The 23,439-nt window shown below is 40.0% G+C and overlaps 1 protein-coding gene across 1 annotated transcript in view; it reads left to right on the top strand.

Moving 5' to 3' along the window:
* Nucleotides 1-23,439, top strand: part of LOC149186782 (U2 small nuclear ribonucleoprotein auxiliary factor-like protein) — a 287,216-nt gene that overhangs the window by 128,727 nt on the left and 135,050 nt on the right. The window lies entirely within an intron of this gene.

Here is a 23,439-nt window from a genome sequence, read left to right as displayed (position 1 = left end):
GACACATTTTTTAAAAGATTCCAAGGTGTAAAGGAAGAAGAGTTCTTTTCAAAACTCATCAAATTACGACAAAAAGGAAGTGTGGATGAATACACTCAAGAATGGGAGACATTAGTAACACGAGTACCTAGGTTATCAAAATCTCGTCTAATTCAATCATACATCTCGGGACTCAAAGCCCATTTACAAACAGAGCTTGAGATGCATGACATTACATCAATAGAAGTAGCAAGACGAAAAGCAAAAACAGCCGAAAAGAAATTCGAACCAATATTTTGGTCAAAAGCAGAAAAAACATATTCAAGATGAAGTATACCCCAGTATGTGGACTCAAATAATACGAGATATGTTCCACCACATCGTCGTGAAGATGAAAAATCTAATGTGAAAATGCAAAGGATAAAAGAGGGTAAATGTAAACGTTGTGGTGAGAAGTGGGACCCCAAACATAGATGTGCTAAAGGAAAAGAACCAAAGAACCTATATAATTGTGAAGCAACCAATGATTCGAATAGTGAAGATTATGACATAGAAGAAACAGAAGACGCCCCAGAATTCTCGCCAGAATTAGATGACGAAAGTATACCGCAAGTGTCATTATCAGCTATGACAGGTATATCACAACCTCAGAGTTTAAAGTTAAAAGGACACATAAAGAAGAACAACATAGTGGTTCTCATCAACTCGGGTAGCACACAATTTTTTAGATGCAACCGTGGCAAGGAGACTCAATATTTTTTCATTTCCCTTACCAAACATGAAAGTGATGGTAGCTAACGGTAAGAAGATTGAAAAGGTGGGGAAATGCCATAAGGTCAATTTGTAGATTCAAGACTTTAATTTAGAGTCTTCATTCTTCACGGTATCGTTAGGAGGAGTAGATGTAGTCTTAGGTATTCAATGGCTATGAACTTTAGGTACTTATGTCGCCAACCATCAAGTACAATTTATAAAATTCAAATGGGGAGGTCAAAAGTACAAATTACACGGATTCCAAGCACCAGAGAATCAAATTGTATCATCATCTCAGATGATGAAGATGAGTCGAAAAGGAGCACTCGCTTATGTAGTACACTGTACAATGTCACCAGTTAGAAATGTTATCTGCAAATATGACCAGTGAAAAGTCACCAGAGATACAAGATCTAATTAGGAGGCATGAAAAAGTATTTCAAGACCTACCTATGAAGACGCCGCCTAATAGGGAAATTGAGCATACAATAGAAGTCAAGGCAAGATCAGACTCCGTCAACATCAAGCCATACCGATATCCACATCACCAAAAAAGGAAAATTGCGAGATTAATCCAAGACCTTTTAAAGTGTGGGACCTTGATCATCTTGGTATATTTGATCAAGTGGAATGACTTACTCGAAGAAGACGCTTCTTGGGAGAATGAAGCATTTTGTCAACAACATCCGTCGTTACGTATGCTTTGAGGACAAAGCATTCTTCGAGAGGAAGACAATGTTATGTAAAAATTTAGTTAATTTTAGGTTTAATTAAGACGAAAGGGTGCCCATGGCAGTATATAAGCCAGGAACCCCATTGTAAACATTCATCATCTGTCAATTCATCTTTTAATAAAATATTTATACATATATTTCTGCATATCAGAAGTTTTTTTACCACTTCAAGATGAAATCTCATGTATGCAGATTAAAGAAAGCCATGTATGGGCTAAAACAGGCACCTAGGGCATGGTACAGTCGAATTGATGGCTACTTGCAGAAGATGGGGTTCGTTAAGAGTGACGCAGACCCTAATCTCTACTATCTGGTCGTAGAGAATGAGCCTCTAATCCTTGTGTTATATGTGGATGATCTCTTCCTGACTGGATCATCCAGGCTCATCAAAGACTGCAAGAAGAACCTAGCCACATAATTCGACATGAAGGATTTGGGACAGGAGCATTATTTTCTGGGGTTGGAAGTTTGGCAGCAGAAGGGTGAGATCTTCCTGGGACAAGGGAGATATACTACAATAATCCTGAAGAGATTCAGAATGCAGGACTGTAGACCTATGGCTACTCTAATGATCACCAAATGGAAGAAGATTGAAGCATCAGAAGATGAAGATGTTGATCCTACCTTGTACAGGCAGCTTATAGGGTCCCTGATGTATCTGGTCAATACCAGGCCAGACATTTGTTTTGCTGTCAACACCCTCAGTCAGTTCATGGTAGAACCTAAGAGGGCGCATTGGGCAGCAGCCAAACATGTTCGTAGGTATATACAAGGAACAATCGAGCATGGACTGTGTACACCAGAGGCAATGACATCAGGTTGAGTGGGTTCACTGACGCAGATTGGGTTGGAAGTTCAGTAGATCGAAAAAGTACAACTGGGTACTGTTTCAACATTGGATCAGGAATGACCTCCTGGTGCAGTAGGAAATAGAAATCCGTGGCTCTGAGCTTAGCTGAAGCAAAATATATGGTAGCTAGCACAACTTCGTGCGAAGCCATATGGCTTAGGAAATTGCTTGTGAATCTATTCAGGAGAAGGATGGAAGCGACTAGGATCATGTGTGATAATCAGAGTTGCATCAAGCTCTCTGAGAATCCAGTATTTCATGATCGGTCAAAGCACATTGATATCAGGTGTCACTTTGTCAGAGACTGTGTCCAACGAGGGGTAGTACAGTTGAGGTACACTCCTACAGGAGAACAGGTGGCAAACATCCTCACCAAGGCTCTTAGGAGAACAAAGTTTGTTCATTTCACGGAGAAGATTGGGATGGTAAAGAATCCATTTCAATAATGGATAAGTATCAGAAGTTGCAGTGCAACAATTAGCAGTGGTAGTGCTATGGGCAACATGATGCAACAGGTTAAGAGGGAGCTGCAGTACAGGAGAAGTAGTGGCAGTGTCATGGGCAACAGTACAGGAGAAGCGATGGTAGTGTCATGGGCAGCAGTACAGGACGCAACAGTGCAGGGGATGTGAGGCAGCAAGCCAAGCATCAACACAGGTAGTGATGCGGAAGATTAGTATGATGTTTCTATAATGAAACGTTACTAGAGCACATTCCTCGCTAAGAGGGAGTGTTGATTTTTGGTAGCATCAGATGTGCTCTAGCCTTGAAATTTGGGGGAGAGGCTAAGGCACATGAGATCTCCAAGACCCAGAAATCGTTTTGGGAAATTCCATTCGGATGAGGAGTTATTAAAATTAAAATAATTAATATTTTTAATGGGTTCCTAAGTCTAAACTTAGGAAAATAAAAATATTAATTGGTATTAATGAAGATAAGAATGAGAAGCTTCTAAGAGATGAGGGTCAAATTTGTTTTAATCTTAGCCGTTGATTAGAGACTTAATCTCGGTCGTTGATTCATCAACAGGAAAAGTATAAGAGAAGACTTGAGGGTCATTTGGAGACACACCAACAGATACTCAATATCTCAAGGAAATTCGATTCTCAAGGAAGAGGAGATCAATTTCAGAGGGAGTTGCAGAGTGGAGGAAGAGGAGGGCTTCAACAACGAACAGTGATCGAGGAGGAGGTGACACAGGGGCAGTGGAAGACAGCGTAGAAAGAGAGACGCAATCCAGAGGAGAGACGCAGAGCCTACACAAGCTGATGCAGAGGGACGCAGAGCCACTCAGAGCCATGCTGGGTCAATCAGAGTGACGCAGGGGTGACGCAAAAGTGGGAGCAGGGTCTCCAAAGTGTCAGATGGTCTCAGAAGGAAAGTCTCAGGTGTTTTCTTTCAATTTCTCTGTAAAATCATTCCTTGTAAAAGCAATTACTGCTGAAGATTAATAAATCCCTCATTTGCTGCACCAGTTTTCCCGCATTGGGTTTTTTCGGGGACAATTGTCCAAAAATAACTGTGTTGATGTGATTGATTCTTGTGCATGTATTTTTTCTTTGCGTAATTGTGTGATAACTGCAGTAGAATTTATTTTAATATTTGCTTAAGGAAATTCGTAAATAACTTATTGAGAATAATAAGTAGGTGAAATAAATCAGTTGCTGCAGTAATAGAATTTCAGTTTAAAATTTTTCACACTTCTATGGCTCACGATACTGTCCTTCTTTAGCTCACATATTGTCACAAAGGTAGTCCTCCTTTAATATCACTACAAAAATATTGCTTCAAGAACTCACAAATTTTTAGATCACAGATCACAGATCACAGGGTAGCATCGGATGTGCTCTAGCCACTAAGTTTGGTGGAGAGGTTGGGGCACATGAGATCTCCAATACCCAGAAAGGGTTTGGGCAGATTCTAAACAGATCAGGAGATATTAAAATAATTAATATTTTTAATGGTGTCCCTAAGTCTAAACTTAGGGAAAATAAAATATTAATGTGTATTAATATGAATCTGTGTTAGAGTAGTGCAAAAGACATGGATCAAGCTAGATCTAATCTTAGCCGTTGATTAGGGAATTAATCTTGGTCGTTGAAATGTCAATAGGAAAAGTATAAGAGGAGGCTTGAGGGTCACTTGGGGAGAACACTAGATGATCTGTCATTCTATTCTCTAGAGCGGGGTTTGCTAAGAGAGATAGAATCAGTGATCGGTAGAGCAGCTGAGGGGCATTGAGTACAGAGAAACAGAGAAGGCAGAGATTGTGCCGGGAGAGCAGCGCAACAACCAAGGAGGGTGACGCAGAGCCAGCAAGGGTTCATGCAGGGCCACGCAGAGGCAGCCAAGTGCTGCGCAGAGCACCAGAGGGGCCAACACAGCTGACGCAGAGGCTCCTAGAGCTGACACAAGGCCTCCTAGGGCTGACACATGCCTAGAAAGGCTGACGCAGGGCCAACGTGAGAAAGAGAGGGGCTGACGCAGTCCAGTTTGGGTAGACGTTGGGGTTGCAGAGTAGTTTTGAGCTGAGGAGCTGCCGGAAGGGTTTTCCAGGGTTTTAGCCAGGAGATTTCTCTCAAACTGTGAGGTATAGCTGCTAAGGAAATTCTCTGTTGGGTAAGCCAGTTTTGGCACCCAGATTGGACTCTAATATTGCTTAATAAGAAAACCCTCAGATAGCTGCACTGATTTTCCCGCATTGGGTTTTTCCGGGGACATTGGTCCAAAAATAATGGTGCCATGTGGTGTGTTTGTTCTTGTTTCTTTTAGTTGCTGATCTGTAATATGTTGAGCATGCACTGGTGTTTATTTTCAGTATTTACTTTGTAAATAACTTGTTAAAGAAAAATAACAAGTAGGTAGGAATAAATTAGAAAAAAGTGCATGAAGGGTTTCTAAACTAAGTAAACTTAGAAACTTCAACATGTCAGATGGTCTCAAAGGGAAAGTCTCTTGTGTTTTCTTTCAGTTTCTCTGTAAAATCATTCCTTGTAAAAGCAATCACCGCTGAAGATTAATAAAGCCCTCATCCGTTGCACTGGTTTTCCCGCATTGGGTTTTTCCGGGGACAATTGTCGAAAAATAACTGTGTTGATGTGATTGATTCTTGTGCATGTATTTTTTCTCTGGGTAATTGTGTGATAACTGCAGTAGAATTTATTTTAATATTTGCTGAAGGAATTTCGTAAATAACTTATTGAGAATAATAAGTAGGTGAAATAAATTATTTGCTGCAGTAATAGAATTTCAGTTTAGAATTTTTCACACTTCTATGGCTCACGATACTGTCCTTCTTTAGCTCACATATTGTCACAAAGGTAGTCCTCCTTTAGCTCGCATATCACTACATAAATATTGCCTCAGGAACTCACAACTTTTCAGATCACAGATCACAGGAAAACTTGCATCCTTAAAGATTATTTTGTCACAGAAAACTTGCATCTATGCCATACTCCACATGACATAAAAAAACTCGCTTACTTGCCTTCAAAATTGCCACAAACCTTCAATGAAATTACCTGCCTTTTGGTGGAGGATTCATGCCAATATATAGTTGTTTGCCAATGTGAAGGTTAGATCTGTTGAGTAGGACGACCTGACCATCTGGAGGGCCTACTTGGTATTAATGGATGACAATTGGACTCTTTTTGACTTGACAATTTTTTTTCCTTTTCTTACAAAGAGTCCAAATGGACTTTGACTCATTCAATTCTTTGATTCAACAAAACCTAGAAGCATGGAGAACATGCTTGACTAAAGAAATAATAATAATATAAATCTTTTTTTCTTCTTTTTGCTTTTGATACAAGTACAAAGATAATTATGAAGACTGAACCTAGCTACTTTTCCTATACTCGACTGCCCTATTGTATTTATGGTTGAAGTTTTCTGAAGTGTAATTGCTTAATGATCAGAAATGTGCTAAGAAGATAAATTGTATCATTGGAAGTAATTATATGGCAGAAAATTGTGCTCGTCTTAATTGCACTAAAAAATCAACACAAATTAGCACTTTAAATTGCTAGATATGACAATGAAATTTCATAAAATATAAGAAGGAATTTTATGAGATTTTTCTAGAACTTGTAAGCAAGAAGAGGGGGAGAAATTGGGTGGAATCTTCAAGCAAATGGAGACTAGAGTTGGTGTTTTGTGGCAATGTAGCTCGTTATGTGTTGAGGGGCAATGGATAATTCGATCCTTCAATCTTGAGGCACCTGCAACTTCTTAAAAACAACTTGCCAAGAAAGTAGTTAAAATAGGTGAAATCTTGCATATGAACTTTAGAAAAACATGGCAATCAAAGTAGAAGAACATATAATTTTGAATTCCAAATGCAAGACAAGAAGAAGGTAAACAAATAGCCAAGCTTGTTTATCTTCTCCTATGGGCAACAATACCCTTTAAAAGGCCTATAGTAGCAAGAAATTCAAGACAACATATCAGTAATATTACCTCATATGAGGATCAAGCAACCACATAAGATAAGTACACCATGTAGCCTCCAAAGCCTTCCTTTTATTCCAAAACAATAGAGCAGTTACAAAGCACAATAGAAATCTCTTCCCTAATTGTTCAAACTCTCATAACAATGAGAGATAGCTTCAATTTATATATCGAGAGGGGGATGGACGACCTCAGAATCTGCACTAGCCTAAGAGAGAGTTGCCACTTGTGTGAGTTATGGGCCACAACTCCCTCTATACACCACTAAACTAACACTCAAAACTGCCACATGTGCAAGGGAGGGTCAGATTGTCCTTGGGATCTATGCTAACCTCCTTGGGATTTATGCCTAGTTGACCATGTACATGTCAACAGTTCCAAGAAGTAGAGTACAAAGTAGTGGACAATTTTTTTCAAATATCATTGTCATCATTCAACATCAGTTTTATCATTGTAATCCCAAATTCTGCAAATTTATTGTAAATGGTTGTAGTATGACTATTAAGCCATGTAATAACACCTTGGTAAGCCTATGATTCATCTCAAAGGGTTTCAACCTAGGGAGTTTTTTTAACTTCACCAAATTATATGTGTTTCTAAACATGGATAATTGGTAGAGTTTTTCTCCTAGATATACCCCAAAGCTAGGGTGGAACTCATTGATGAGGTCTTAGGTGAGTCCTAGTGTTTATCGAGTCTATGTATTTTTCATACTAGAACATGTGTTTTGTTGCAAAATTGGGTAAAGTCTTGAGGGCCTATGTCAAATGTGTATTGCCCTTTCTAAGGGTTGATATTGTAATTATTTGATGTAAAAGTGTATCTAGGAATAATTTAGTGCATGGTTACTCATATTTAGACACCATGGCTAAATTATTTTATTATAGACACACTTAGAGGGTGGAAAAATATTTATTCCCCTCTTGAGTCTTTTAATTAATTTTTCTGGCAAAAATAAAAAGAAAATAATTAGCTAGAAAATTAATTATTTTTGAGTCAAAAAATTAATTTGAGAGAAATTAAATTCTCTCCAAGTGGAAAATCATAAAAAATTCGTGGGTCAAAAAGGAATTAAATTTTGAGGTCCTCCACGAAGGGAAAAATGGATTTTTTAAGAAAAATTGACCCCTTGGACCTTGGTGGTTAAGTCAAAGTGAATTTTTTGAGGATAAAAGTCCAAAATATTATTTTTTGGACTAAGAAAAAAGGGATTTTAAGAGAAATTCGATTTTTTCCTCAAAATAAAAAAATAAAATTCAATCGATGGAGGAGATCAAGTTATTTCAAATGAAGATTGATGGATGAGATTATTTTGACGAGGATCAACCCAACTAGTCGTTATTTTCCACTTGGAGGGGTTTTCTTCTCTCATTTTCTATATAAGGAAGCTATCAAGCTCCTCATTTCATCTTTGGATGATGTAACGATTATCTGATGTACTGAGCAAGGCTCTGTTGAAATTTCTTTGCACTTAATAAAAAGTCTTTGGGGTTCAATTCAAGGTGTCTCTCGCTTGCTGATCTGTGGTATGTGCTGGATGATTTATTGATATGCTTTGAACTATTATAATGTTGATTATTATTTCAATTGCTAGTAGTAGGAACATCTATTAGCACAAGTATCTTTCTTTAGGTGTTTGGTTAGAGTAAACACTCTAGATCTAGCGAAGTCTGGCAGGTATCTCCAGATTTATAGATCTTTTGTGTGAATCGAACCCCTTTTCACTTAATAATCTATCATTTGAAGTGCATTGAGTTACAGGTTGCTCTAGCCCTTGGCCTCCAAGTTCACACACTGTGAGGGGATTACACCCTTGTTTGGCTCCAAGTCTTGATCTAACAATTTTATGCAGGAGGGCTTTGCAAAAATTCAAATTTTTTTCTCATTATCTTCAAATTTTTTTACTTGTGCCATAAATTTTTAATATGCCAATGAGAGCAAAGTTTATTTTGTGAATATTCGTAAAATTATTTTTCCACTAGCCCTTGTATTTTCAAATACTAACCTTTTATTTTGTATAGCTATTGGGGTTTTTTTGTATATATTGGGTTCTTGACCCTCTATTTCTCATTTTTTGCAGGTACATTGGCTCAAGGATTAGAAGAGATTTTGAATTTTAGAAGCCATTAGCCCTCACCTAGCATAAATGGCTAGGGTTTGAGAGGCTTCTAGCCCATTTGGAGGAGCCGTCTAGCCCTAAGAAGGAAGCCACAACTTTTGGAGGAGGGTTTGATAATTTCTTTTGGGTTATTTCTCTTGTTGTAAGGGGGCTGTGAGGATTTGGAGTCTCCTGGAGGCTAGCCGTAAGGTTTTTAAGACCTTTTAGGCCCGCTGCAGCCCTTTGTGGGCTTATTTTGCTAGGCTGCAACCCCCAAGGGGCCTCATTCCCTTAGCCACGGCACTTTTGGGCTTATTTTCCCAAGTGGAAACCCTTATGAAGGCTTTTTCTCCTTGCCGCAAGCCTCTGTGACCTCTTTCTTGTGAGCCACGGGCCTTTGAGGCCTTTTCTTGCTAGCGGCAACCCTTTTAAGGGCTTTTCCCCTTGGCTGCAGGCCTTAGAGGGCTTAAAGCTGTACGCTGTATTGGCCATTTTAGCTCTAACGCAGACCTCCTTAGGCCTTTATCCCCTAGCTGCAGTCTTTTCTGGGCAATTTTGTGGTCTTGGCACTTGTTTTTTGGGACTAATCTTTGTGGTTGCAGGCTTATGGTAAATTTGGCAAGGGTTTAAACTTAAAGTGATTTACATATCAATTTTGCCATTAATCCATTGTTTTTCAAACTAACAATTTGGTTTGCAAACCTATGACTGGTTGAGGAAGCATCTCGAGAGCACTAGCAGCCCTAGCTTCAAACATAAGAGGGCTGATCTATCATTTGTCAAGCTTATACTTGTACTGCAGGCATTTGAACGAATTCTAGTGCATACAAGAAGCCCATCTCTCCATTGAACAAGGCCTCTAGGCCAAGGGTTTGCTCTCATACCCCTTCCTGCCCTCACTGTTTTCATGATCAGATCTGAAGTAGCCTTGCAACAGTGGTATTAATCTCATATATTCATTTCTAAAGTGCTAAGCCTAAGAACATTGCACACTTGATATAAAAGGCTAATCAAATTTATTTGCTCTTAGTGATTGATGTGCTAAGTGAATTTGGAAGTCTGATATAATTTTCTTATTGTCTGATATAAGAATATACAGGTCTGATATACAAGGTAGGAGCAACATGAAATCACTTTGCCAAGGCTTGACACTCATAAAAACTCATCTCTAAGTCTTTCTAAGCTAATAGTGAAGTGTTAAGTGATTGTTATTGAGAAATCTTGTTTATCTTTGAAGTGGTAAAAAGATCCCTTGAATGCTTTGATCTTGTTCTCCTTGCATCTAATCACACATTGAGAAATCACTATTAGTAATCTTTTTTTCAAGATAATTGTGCTCTCACAATAAGCATTGATTTCATGGTGGCAAAAGTGAATCTTAATTGGCATAAATAGTAATCTTGGATAATCATTGTGGTGGATGTTATTATTGTCTCTTTTGTTTCTAATTGACATATCAAGCTTAAAGAGATCTTGTTATTGATATCTTGTCACTTATTGTCTCATAATTGAAAATCATTGATGAGCATTGAGTTAGTGGAGTAATTCAAATTGGGCATCATATCTTGAAGCATTGTGATTTCAAGTTCATATTGCTAATCACAAATATAAGATCTTGGAATTGTTAGCTAATATTGTCTCTTTAAGTACTATTGTGATCATAAGTGATAACAAGTGCCAATTGTGATCTCTCTTGTGTTCCATCTTGCTTCATTTGGGATAAGTACTTAAGTGCTTCACCTAATTGCTCTCATATTTAAGCGTGTGAATCAAAATAATTTGAAGTACATAATCAGATTAGTTCACTCACATTTTGCATTTCATTCTAAGGTTAGAAATGCAATAATAAAATAAACCTCCAAGCATAAGCTTGGTTGTAAGAAGATAGGACAACCTTTCTCACCCAACTTGCGGAGTTTAGATCCTCATTTGTGGTTAACATAGGTGACCTTACAGTTCTCTTGTGGGCAATCCCTTGTAGGAATGGAGACACATGGGTGGTTAGAACTCCACGGGAGGTATTGTTAATGAGGCCACAGCCTCCTTTTGGACTTCCTTCTACAACTTACATTCTAGATTAACTTCAAAACAATTGAGAGTAAGGATTCACCTAGATAGGGCTTCTAATTAAAATCTACCAAGATTTTGTATTTCACTTAGAATCCAGGACTTGCACTTAATATAGGATAGATTTGCATATTGCAGTAACTGTTCATCCGGTAACTTGGAGTTTTAATTCGTATTGTGCTTGTAAATTGACTCCCAAGGCATTGGTCTCTAATTGATAGTTTCAATAAATCTAATTAAGTGGTGCTAAATAATTAAACTTTCCTTTAATTTTCACCAGGTAGCTAGACCTGTTACCTACCACCGGTGGGTGACATCCATAGGATAAATTTTTCTCCTAGATGGTTCTCGGCTGACAACCCCTTGCAGCCACCAGATAGTTCGATGTGCCGCCATCTTCGCCACCTGAGCCAACCATTATGTTCCCTCCCCATCTGTTATGTTTGTCTGTTTGAAGGTGGGCCTTCCAACCCTGAAGGTATAGCCTTTCATTATGTAGTTGGGTATTTTGGCTTACTTATCATGGACATTTTTGGGCATGGATTAGTGGGGGGATTCGGCAGAAAGAATGGGACTGGTTTGTACTCGTCTTCTCTATCCAAGTTGGTGGTTAACCTCGTATCCTAGTCCCGTGGGATCTCTTTTATTGGCTACTAGCTTTAGGAATGGAACTACATGGGAAATCCCAATTCTGGTTACGTGGTCCTGTTTCCCGACACCACATACATCATTCCCCTCTGCTCATTATAACTCCTTTCACAATATTTCCCATTCGGATCCACATTTGTCCATTGGGTCCATAAGGAGTTAGCCTCCCCTCCCCTTGTACACACTCTAGGTCGGGTTTGGAACAATACCCCGAAGGTTGATGCAACTAAAAAGAAAGTAAAAGGCATAATTTGGCCACTTTCAACAAGAATTGTACCATAAGATGCACAATATGGCTGGGACATACAAATTTAGCACGTGGACAAAAGCAAACATGAGCTCTAACCTCTATCATTATTTCCATCACCCTGGTTCTTAGGGTCCCTATATGAGCCCCCTGCATCATTAAGGAACCCATGATTGCCCCAACCTCTGGTGGGCGATGAACTGCCCAACCTTAAGGGGGTATTCACTACTACATCATTCACATCATGCTCTAGTCCCCTCGAGCCCTAAGCAATTATATAAGAATAACCAATTAAAGGAAAAAGACATATGAAGAAGGGTGGAAAAACAAAGGCCATGGTAACTCATGTACCATGATTGCTCCCTCCTACATTCATACACCCAAGTGCGGGCTTCCCTCATCATGGCTACCCTTATACTGTGGCACGTGACTTGGAGCCTTCCCCTGATGTCCCACTCTGTTCCATCATTATATCACATGACACCTTCCACTTAAGGGATATACCATGGACCTGTCACTCCCTTAGAGGTGGAAACCACTTAATAGGGTCCTTGATTAACCTCCTTCTTGAACTTGGAGACACTTGTATGTTCTAAAGCCTATTATGGAAGGGCATGCCACTGTGAAGTGTCTACTTGGTTCCATGATTTGTAAGCTCATTTACTCAATTGCATTGATGATTTGTTGTACTGGAAGGTGAGGAGACACATTGGATGTTATACAAGATTTTAGGTGGGTCTTGGTCTTGGTGTTTGGTCTCCCTATACGGGGTCCATGCCCTCTAGAGGGTCATATTGACATTTGTAGGGTGAGCGTAGAGACCCATGGGCCTCCACTTTAGCAAAGAGAAGATAGCCCCATCATGGGATCCTTCAACTCCACTCAATGCTCGCTCGTGTTCCATTTATTTGACTATGATATTGTACCTACACTACCATGCCACCTTGGCTACACACTTTCACCATACACTAGGCAGTTATTCTAGGGTCGAGATGAGGATGTGTATCACCATGGGAGACAAAGGAGGGCTTGCATCATTGTTCCAACTCTTACAGATGGGATACAGGCTTGTTCGATCCACTTGGAGACCAATGAGGATGTTTTTGTGCCCCCACAACCACTTGGGGGCACCATAGGTCATTTACTTGGAGATCAACGGGCCACCCCCTTCATTACTATTTTTGGGGCCCTTCCATCGATTTTGGCACATGTTGGACTTCACTAGGCCTTCCAACGACCCTCATAGCTATTGTATTATCATTTCGACCCTCCTGAGAGGCTTATTTTTCATGTCATGGAGCTATTTGGTGGGCTTGTCACCAATTAGGGTGTTATTTTGCACATTAGAGATAATTTTAGGCGTTTGTTAGTCTAATTAGACCCATTGAACTATTAGAGGCTCATATAAATACAAGTGAGGCCTCATTTGTAACTCATCACGATTTTGATTTGGATCATTGTTTCTTCTAGAATTTCGCTATAGCTATTGAAGGATGAATTGGAGATTCTTTAATGAATTTTGATGTTTGGGTTAATGCTATTCTATTTTGGAGCTTCTCTCTTGCAAATGTGATGGATGGATATACTTTTTCTGGCATGTAAGTTTCTCTTTTATGCAAAATTTTCATTATATGTTTAATGTATGGAATACTGCATCATGATGCTTCTTGTGCTCTAAATTATGCGAAAATCTTGAATCACTTTGGTAGTCTTGATCTATTGCATGTGTTATTCATTGGGCAATAAAAAGCGAATGTTCCTAGGGGTCGTCTTTGAAAACCTAACCCTAAAAATCCATTATTTGACAAGTCAAAGTTTAAATCCTTGTTGTAGTTGGGTAGTTGCTTCATTAGGGCATGTGAAGCTGCAATTAGGATCCTTGATAGAACAAATCCTTAAATCAATCTCATTCTTGACTCCATTCTCCCAATAGAGTAGCCACTCATCCCAGATCCTTGGTGATCACATTAACTTAATGAAATATCATTCTTTCACCTCTTTTCTTCGTCCCCTAAGAATAAGGAGATTTTCTAGGGCTTGGTGAAATTTTAGGGAGGAGGAATTTTGGGATTCCTTCTTGACAAGTTTCTTCATTTATGTCTCCTCTAAGCATCCTCTAGTTTTGAATGAATTCCGACAGTAGAATTTCAAATAAATTGATGCCCTAGCTATCACACCAAGAGGGAACCCTTGAAGCTCCTTTTGATTGGGGATTTCTTGAAGGTTTGCACCTTGTAGTTCATCTTTCGAAACCTTTTCCTTTAACTATAGGTGATCATTGGATGAGCCTTTACCATGTTATATCTCTTAACCCTTAGTCCCTTATAGTATTTGTCTCAAGTGGTTTTTCGTGGAAAGTCAACCTAGCTTCTCCCAAATCTCACACTTTAATTGAATCTTTCCATTGAATGAACCATCCTTTCCTCACTTTGAATCCTAGTATAAACACATCAATCACAAGTGAGGGATTTTTGAAGTTTTGATCTTAGGCATTCATCATTTTTTTGAATATTCCTGAAACCGAGGTCATCCTTCCCTCAAGCCTTTCTTGAAGAGCCCTTCTTTTGCTTTTAAAACAAGCAACCTATTATCTAATCCTCACCTTTGAATGGGCATTGGAAATCACATTGTGCATCGTTATGGACCTCATCATTTCAGTGATTTCCCTATATTGGGACTCCTCCCATCTGTGAAAGTTCGTAAAGAGCAGGGGACATTGGCTAAGGTGACATTGGGTCCTTGCCCTATTGTTGCATATTGATATAGTAGTAGTCCCTTTGGAACCCCTCCTAGGACCCCTGCTAAATTAAGCGGTACCATTTTTGGCGCCATTTCCACGGAAACGAGACGTGTCTTGTTCCCCATATGACATATTGACATATCATTCTTTTCGACTACGTTGGAAGAACGAAGCCCTAGTTCTTCATTGAACTTTAAGGTTAATTCTTGTAGGGTGAGGCAATCATTTCTTTAGGCATCTCTAAATTCACCTTGGCAACTCCCACATAATTTACATGTATATCTTAATAGGATGTCTTTCTTTGATGAATTCCCTGCCTTGGACATCGTTCGCATTCTTGGACGCCCTAAGTGTCTTACCTGGACTATCATACGTGGGGTACCCAAGTTTGATGGTGATCCACTATCTGCAGTTGATCATGTGGCAAGATTTTCCGCATATGCCAAATAATCTGAGTTGGTTCATCATGATGTCCTCATGATGTTGTTCATGAGATCCCTCCATGGTCATAATTCATGGTTACATAAATCTCATCTATTGAGGAATTATTTGATAGCTTCCTTGAGCATTTCCAAGTTTGCCAAGTAATTGACATTCAAGAGGAAGCCTTCAATAAGCATGAGGAGAATCATGAAGAAGGGGATTCCCTTGAGGGAAATGGCCTCGCTAACCCCTCGGGCATTGACATCAATGAGTACTTACATATTGAAGAGGGGAAATGGGAAGTTCATGAGCATCGTTTTGACAAGGACCCTATCTATGACACCGATGATGACGATATCAATAGGATCCTTGTCTTTCCTCACAATCCTAGGGTTATAGTTGAGTCTTATGTGGACCCTTTCCTCAACCCTCCATGCGCTATCACTAATGAGGAGGAATTCTCTCTCTCCTAAGTGTGATCATCATGAGCAACCTGCTTGTTGTATCTCTCCATGTCATCGATCTCCCTTTCCTTCCGATCATGACCTTGTGGTGGCTAGAAAGCCCAATATAAATGATAGGGGTGTTGAGAAATTAAGGGCAATCTGAATTATTCAATTTCTCTTAATTATGGTAGCTGTTTGAGATATTACTTCTTTAGATTTTGCTTCTTATCTGTTATTATCTTCAAACAGTTACCAGAAAAAAGAAGATCAAAATACACAAGTACACAAGATTTTGGCACCATGCCAGGGCAAAAACCTCTCCAAAATCTGAGAGGAAAAACCCTTTGAACTCTTTCTTATAGAATCTTTATTGAGAAGTTACATGACCCAAACTTTGACTCAGAAATGCCTTCAACATCAAATGACAATACCTCCAAACGTGTACCCAATCATGCTGTACGTTTCTGCAGTGAATGAGCATGACAGTCTGCACCAACCAATTCGGATAGGCTCTTCCAGCCTCGATCTATCCTCGCATTTCATGTAGATCCCTCATACTTTGTTAGAGCGATGATTAGGGCTTGATTATAGGTCTTCGAAAGGCAACGATATTGACTGTCCAGAACAGCGAGGGTAGAAGCCTTTGATTTCAGAGCGAATGCACATATGAGAATAGAGTTAGGGCTCTCCTAGCCCTACGATACCCTCACACCTTTCAACAACAATATCCTTCTTGTATTTGTGGCTAGAACATCCCTTCAAACCAACCATACAGTTATGAAACGAAAGACCCTAATCTAGATCTGAATGCCGTGAGGGAGAGCAGACTCGTTGATGTCTTCGCATGAGGGAACAGACCTCCTCACTTGCTGCGACTACCCTTCCTTCCTTCGACCTTATTGCTGTTGCTCCTCTTTATGAGTGAGAGTGAATGAATTGCGTTTTAGGAGGAGCTAAACAGGCTTGCTCTTTCATCCATTGAGCCGATGTGAGCCTAGATTAGGCTGACATGTCCTTTGATTAATTAATTAGGCCGACGTGAATCTAGAAGGCTTCCATAGTTTTTCTTTGAGCGGTTTCCTTGCAATAAGTCTGTGGGTACACGTAGGAGTATTTCATTGATGATCTAGGTGGACTTACATTCATTACATTTACATGAATAAATAATACATGTCTGTCTTCATTTTACATGACTTGTCTATGGCTCTCAATTGGAGCAAAACTAATTCTTTGATACAAAAATACATCGTTACAATATTTGACATAATGAAGACCGAACGTAGTTACACTATTTTCAACACTCCCTCTTAACTAGGGAGGTATTCATACATACATGGTACATGGACATCCTCGATACAAGAGTTCTCATAAGCAAAGAGTCAGTTTAGTTATCCATCTGTTCTAGCATCATTTCAACCAACATTGTTTCCATATAACAAGGCCTTGACTAACAGCTCTATCTCTCAAATAGATCAGAGCACACAATGTTGGCGAGACCAATGACTGATAGGCACACATCATCATTGTCTCTCTTAGGGTCATACCCACCTAGGTGTTCTTCGAGTATGCCCTACTAGGACTATTCTTATCTTGGGTTCCCAACGCTCAAGAATATCGGTCCTCTTGCCCACTCTTGTCTTGGATGCCCTACCACATCCTCAAAGAATGTTGGATGCCAGATAATTACTCAATCCTTCATTCTTTCTTCCAAACTGAAGATAAGAATGTCGTGTCTAACTCTCCCTCTTAACCAGGGATGAGTTCCAAGTTTTTCTTCACTCAGAAACTATCTCGAGTTCCTTTACACATCGAAACCTCCCAGAGCTCCCTCTTACCCAGGGACTCTATCATCAATACCTTTATAGGGTCTTCTAGTTGACTGATGATCCAAGACTTCGATGTCATCAATTTCTTCATATGTAGGGTTCAGCCATCCATCACTTTCCGTCATCATGTCATCTTGGAAAGTATCCTCCTTGGCTTTACATCTGGGGCTTCCTTCATAGGGCCATCTATCTTCACCTTTCCTTCAATGGTTATAGTTCTAGATCACGAGGTACATAGTTGTGGCATCCTTCACAACTCTTCTTACCATGGCCCTACACACATACCCAAACTTTTCCAAGAGGTTAGACACCAAAACAAATCACATATTACCTTTTGGTGATGGTCTTTTTCCAATGACATCTTCTTGTAGGTATCAACATCTTGCATACATGTTGACACATCTCCCAACGATATCTGTTGTCAAGGGTTTTCATCTTTTCAGACTTCCATCAAAGTCTTCACATCTTTTCGGGAGATTTCCTGGTCAAGTCTTCCTGATCCTCTAGATGTTGATTGCCTTCATCATGGTTGCATACTTCATGATCTCTTCCATCCTCGCATCTTCCATCCCAGGAGCTTTCAATCAGAGTTCTACAATCGTAGTCAACCACCTCATACTTCATATGAGGATATTATGTTGATTTCATCTAATGTGACTTATGTCCTTCTGCATCCTTTCAGAGGAGGAGATCATTTTTCCTTTTGATCATGCTTGATCTATGTTACCTGCAACCATATGACATGATATTACAATATTAAATATAAACACAAGCATACACACCTCGTTTTACCTTTGCTACTTCCAACAACTTCCTTGATTGAAAAGATCTTCAATCCCTTGATCTGCTTCATTTCTCATGTCATCGGACCATCATCTCATGAATTCCAAAAGTTGGATTTCCTGATGAAACACTTGCTGCCTTTCCTGACTAGGGGATCCTCCACTGAGGTTTCCATCAGAGAATCTTCAAGATCTTGTATATCCCCATCTGGCAAATGCTTCCTTTGTCCTGGATGACTTCTTCCTTTCCTTTAATGTACAATGAGATTCCCAAGAGCTATGTCCTTCATGATTCCCATATGATGCCACGATGCATCTTCTTACTATGATCATATCTGCAAGGACTTCTGATAAGATCCTTTTGAGAGGGATACCATCTCATTCATACTGGAGATCTATTACTCCCTCTTTCCTTTAGTTTCCTCGTCCGAAGGACACTTGACATCTTGCTTATTAAGAAAAAATAGATGATTGTCTTCTTATCATCTTTCTCAGATCTCCCAATTGAGATCTCATGAAGATGACCTTCTTTACTACATTTCAGAGAGTACGTCTTCTAGCATTTCAATTAGGTCACTGCTGCACCATGACTGCAATCATCCTTGTTGCTCCTTCACCGAGATCATCATTGCTGTACCTTTATTGAGATCATAACAACGAGGTCTTTATGATAGCTACACTGAGATAGGGATCAAGACCTTGACTTCATCATAGCCGAGATCATGCCCATGACCTTGTCTTCATAAAAGAACAAGATCATGATTGCTATTTTTAATGTCACATCTTCACTGAGAACTTTATTGTTCTTTTACTAAGATCATCTCTGCGCTTTTACCAAAACCATAACTTTAACACTGAGATTTCTGCTGCATCACTGAGATCTTATCTATGCCAAGACTGTCTATCCTTTCGGAGATCCTTCTTGACTACACCTATAGGTATGCCAAGGCTATAGCAACGATGTACTAAGATATATATATATATATATATATATATATAGATATCGAGACCACAAGAGACAGATCTACATATTGTAATGTCCACCGAGACGAGACCTGGTCTGTCTGCCCTTATACCCATCCAAGGTGCAGACAGATACTTGAACCCTTTTCAATGCGGATCTGCTCCATACCAGATCTCAAAGATATGCGAGATCTCTCCCTTCTAGATTGCGTATACCTTCACACGAAATTTCAGACAGAAAGTGTGAAGTTCTGATCTTCTTCATGCCCTTTGTAGAACCTTTATCTGATACCATGTTGAGAAATTAAGGGCAATCTGAATTATTCAATTTCTCTTAATTATGATAGCTGCTTGAGATATTACTTCTTTAGATTTTGCTTCTTATCTATTATTATCTTCAAACAGTTACCAGAAACAAGAAGATCAAAATACACAAGTACACAAGATTTTGGCACCATGCCAGGGCAAAAACCTCTCCAAAATCTGAGAGGAAAAACCCTTTGAACTCTTTCTTATAGAATCTGTTAGAGTCGGTCTAGTAGCCCTCCATCAGCGATCAAAACTCTTTGCATTTGCATAAGTAGGTGTCTCATCAGTGTCAATTTTTGCATCCCATTAGGCATGCCATAACCCTGATGGAGGAGCTGGTGTCTTTGTCCCCCTCTTGGCATTGCTGGATCAAAGTCATTTCAGTCCTTAATCTCTTTCAGGCTTGTCTTGTCTTGTCTTGAGGTCAAATTCCTAGGTCTAGGGTTTTGGTCAAGTTTGTTTACAAGGTCATGTCTCTGAAGGTCAATAAGTGCTCAACAAGCCAGAGGGATGATTTTCAAAATGTTTCTTCGCAAATTTCTATCTTGTACAGTTAATTTTCACCTTGGATTTAAAAACCCTGTTTTTAAAGCCAAGGTCATTTTTCAAATTTTTGTAAAAAGTGATGAAATTTCAAAAAACTTCCAAGGACAGCATGTAACCCTGGCTCCCTTGCCAAGATCCCTCAGATGATATCCCTGCAAAAAGTATCGAGCAAAAGCATTAAATGAGTCAATTTCAAGACAAAGGAAACCAAAATGGTCAATTTTATAAAGTGTCAAAGAAAAACATTATAAAGTGGGTTTGGGCATGAAATTATTTCAAATCAAAGTTATAAAAGCCCAATCTCCCTCCATTTACCCTCATTGTGCATCTAACTCACTTGCAAGAGAGATTGGGCGAGGGTTGGAGCGAAATTGTGAGCAGACCAGGCGCGCGACCCGTCAAGCGCCTTCCAGCAGTGTTATTTTCTAACGGGCGCGACCCGTCAGTGGCGCGCGACCCGTTGGGTGAGGCGCGCGACCCGTCAGCGCCCTCCTTACCAAATCACCTGCAAATTCATCCAAGGAGCCAACAAAATTGCTAAATTGCCTAAGGTAGGCCCTCCAACTTACAAATTGCTGCTTGTTATGGTTAAAGACATCATGAATACATGTTTTAAAGATCTCATTGTGCAAGAGAAAAAGCTATATATGGCTGTGGTTTAAAATTGTAAAATATGCCAAGGGTTTTATGCTGTTTTAAGTTTTTTCCCTTGTAAATCATTTTTCCCATTTCCCATGTCATTTTCCTTGTCTTTCTATATAAATTTCCCTTTTAAATTTGTAAAGAAAACCTAAACCCTACCCCTTTTCCTTAAAAAATGAAGAATCAAGCCCTAATCCTACCTCTCATTATACCCATGTAAACAATGTATATAATGATGCATATGCAATGATTTTTGCAATGTTTTTTCCCTTAAATCCCTGTTTTATATATTTATTCCCATTTTCCCTTTAAAGGTGTCCCTCCCCTAACATTCCCCTCGTGCTCCTTGTCCCCTTGAAACAGCATATAAATCAACATTTTACAAGGTAGAAACAGCAGTACATTTTGGCCACTCTGCTCCTTAAACAATGTCAGAAACCGAAACCTATGAGCAGAGTGATGACCAGGCATCAGCTTCAGAGATTGAGGTACAGAGGAGGCCTCATAAGGGTGGAAAGGGCGGTCATCATAGGCGAGAGGAGCCCACCTCTTTGATAGATTTACAAGCTTGTCCTATGGCAGTCTCATGTTTCCAGTACATGTCTTGCTATGAGTTTTGCGAGAGGATCTCTCGGATTCAGCACCACAGAGAGTTGGCTCGCCTATTTGTTTTACACTTGCATGATGGACATGTCAACCTTGCCAGGGTGGACTTTACATTGACACCCGAGATGATTGCATAGGCCACAGGGATACCTAATGTCGGAGAGGTATTGAATAAGCGCAAGGTGTTGGACAGTGTTCATTTTGAGCCTTTCGTTAGACCAGCACTCATGAGACACTTGACAGGAGTGTTTCCCTTCAGATTTCTTAGGAGTGAGTATGCTCCCATGATGAGGCTCATCATGCTCTATTTTACCTGTGAGGGCAGATTTTCACAGGTATATTCGTACCATATTCGCCTATTGATGCACTTCACACGGGTACGGATGATGAACATCCCTGTTTTCTTCTATCAGAACATTGAGAGGATGGTGTCCATGATGCAGAGGAAGAGCCCGACACAGCAGTATAGGAGCCTTTACCATTATGGTTTGATTAAGCTTGTGGTGTTACATCAGTTGGCTCAGCAGGGCATCTCATGGGAGGAGTTCATCTCTCGTGAGCTTTTCACAACACCACCACCGCCACATCCTGAGGTTATTCACGAGGAGGGAGGACCATCACAGCAGCATGACATCCCCGTCACTAGACATGTCAGCTCCTCACCTTTGGTTACTTATCAGAGAGGCCAGAGGGCCTTATTTGCAGCAGCTCGGCGAGTACTTTCTCCACAGCATGTGGAAGGGGTCTCGCCTTCTTCATCAGCTCAGCGAGTGTTATCTCCATAGCAGGTGGAAGGGGCCTCGCTTTCTTCAACAGCACAGGCAGCACAGAGGGGCAAGCAGCCCAAGATTGATGAGGGGCCATCAGGTGTTCCAGCTATCGAGCTTATTGATCTTGATGTCAGTTCTCCTAGCCTAGAGTCGAAGGAGATCATTCAGCACCTTAGAGCTGAAAATGATGCATTGCAGAGGAGATTAGAGGGGGCACAATGGACAATCTCATATCTAGAGCAGCGCAACAAACAGTTGGAGGATGAGCAAGCTCTTGATGAGTTGTGGAGGATCCGTAGTGACCGCAACTTGAATCGAAGAAGACCCGGTGATCCATTGCCCGCTGAGCGAGAGTCCATGCTTATCCAGCTCAATGCTCACTTGGAGAGGTTGTTAGCTAAGGCCAACCAAGATAAAAATTGTTGAGAAACATGAAGAACCATTATTGGGCGAGAATGCACGTGTGCAAGGCAAAGATGAAGATGTTCCAAAGGCGGTTGGCCAAGGCACAAAAAAGGAGAAAGAGGCCCGATCCCCTCCATATCTTGGTCGAGGCCTCACTGAAGGACCAAGGCACTAAATAGCCTAGCCACAGCACAAATCCCAAGAAATTTTGAGCATTTTTGGTAAATTTTGGTTTTTTCAGGCAATTTACAGGTTTTCTCCATTAACGGGTCTCACCCCCCGCGCAACCCTTCATCCTGGCAACTCCATTTTGCAAAAACTCAGCATTTCCAGATTTGTCATGAGAAGTTACATATGCTCATCCATGGCCAAGAGATTTTATGAAGTTTTGGGCCTCCAGAAAGTCAAAAAACAAGCAAAAAATGACTTTCTGCCACATTTTTGAGACACAGAAAGCAGTCTTGGGAGATTGCAATTTTGGAGGGGCAAATGACCACCAAATTCAGAAATTCCAGTTGGGTTGGAAAGTAGACTCACAGACCTTTCCAACAAGCCTACTCTTGCTCAATTTGGACACCTGGAAGTGCCCCAAAAGTGGTCCCAAAGGCGCGCGACCCGTCAGGCAAATTTCTCCAAATTTCAGTGTACAGCTCAGAAAAACGCAGTTTGACCCTGTTTGACTTTTTGGGGTGGATTATTATCCTCTTTGATGTAATTAATGTACTTTTATGACACTTTTACACTTATGTACCTCTTCTAGAAGATTCATTCATGAAATAGGTGAAAATTAAATGAATGAATTGGTTTCCTAGCTTATAGAGGCAAGTTGTTTTGACTGCCTAGTTTTCAGTGCTTAGTTTAGAAGTGGTTGAAACAACTCCTAGGATAGTGAGCTCGACCCATGGAGGCAGGGAAAGGGGTTAGATGATCTATATTATGTACTTTCTTGCTCATTTTCATGGTTGGACTCTTGAGGGAGAAGCTATCATTGTATTATTCACTGTATCTCTGCAATTTTTGGCTAAGGAAGACTAGGGTTTTGCAGTCCTTTTTGGGATTCTTGTGGTTACATGTATTGATGGTGTGTTTCTCTATGTACTTGTAAGTGTGTTATGTGAATCATTTCCTTACTTTTCCTTCTGCACATTAAACAAAT

The sequence above is a fragment of the Pinus tabuliformis genome, chromosome 3_1, assembly GCF_031772625.1.
Source record: "Pinus tabuliformis cultivar Carrire ecotype Pingquan chromosome 3_1, CPIR1, whole genome shotgun sequence".
In the NCBI taxonomy this organism is placed as follows: Eukaryota; Viridiplantae; Streptophyta; class Pinopsida; order Pinales; family Pinaceae; genus Pinus; species Pinus tabuliformis.
This window is presented reverse-complemented; position numbering and strand designations above follow the sequence as displayed.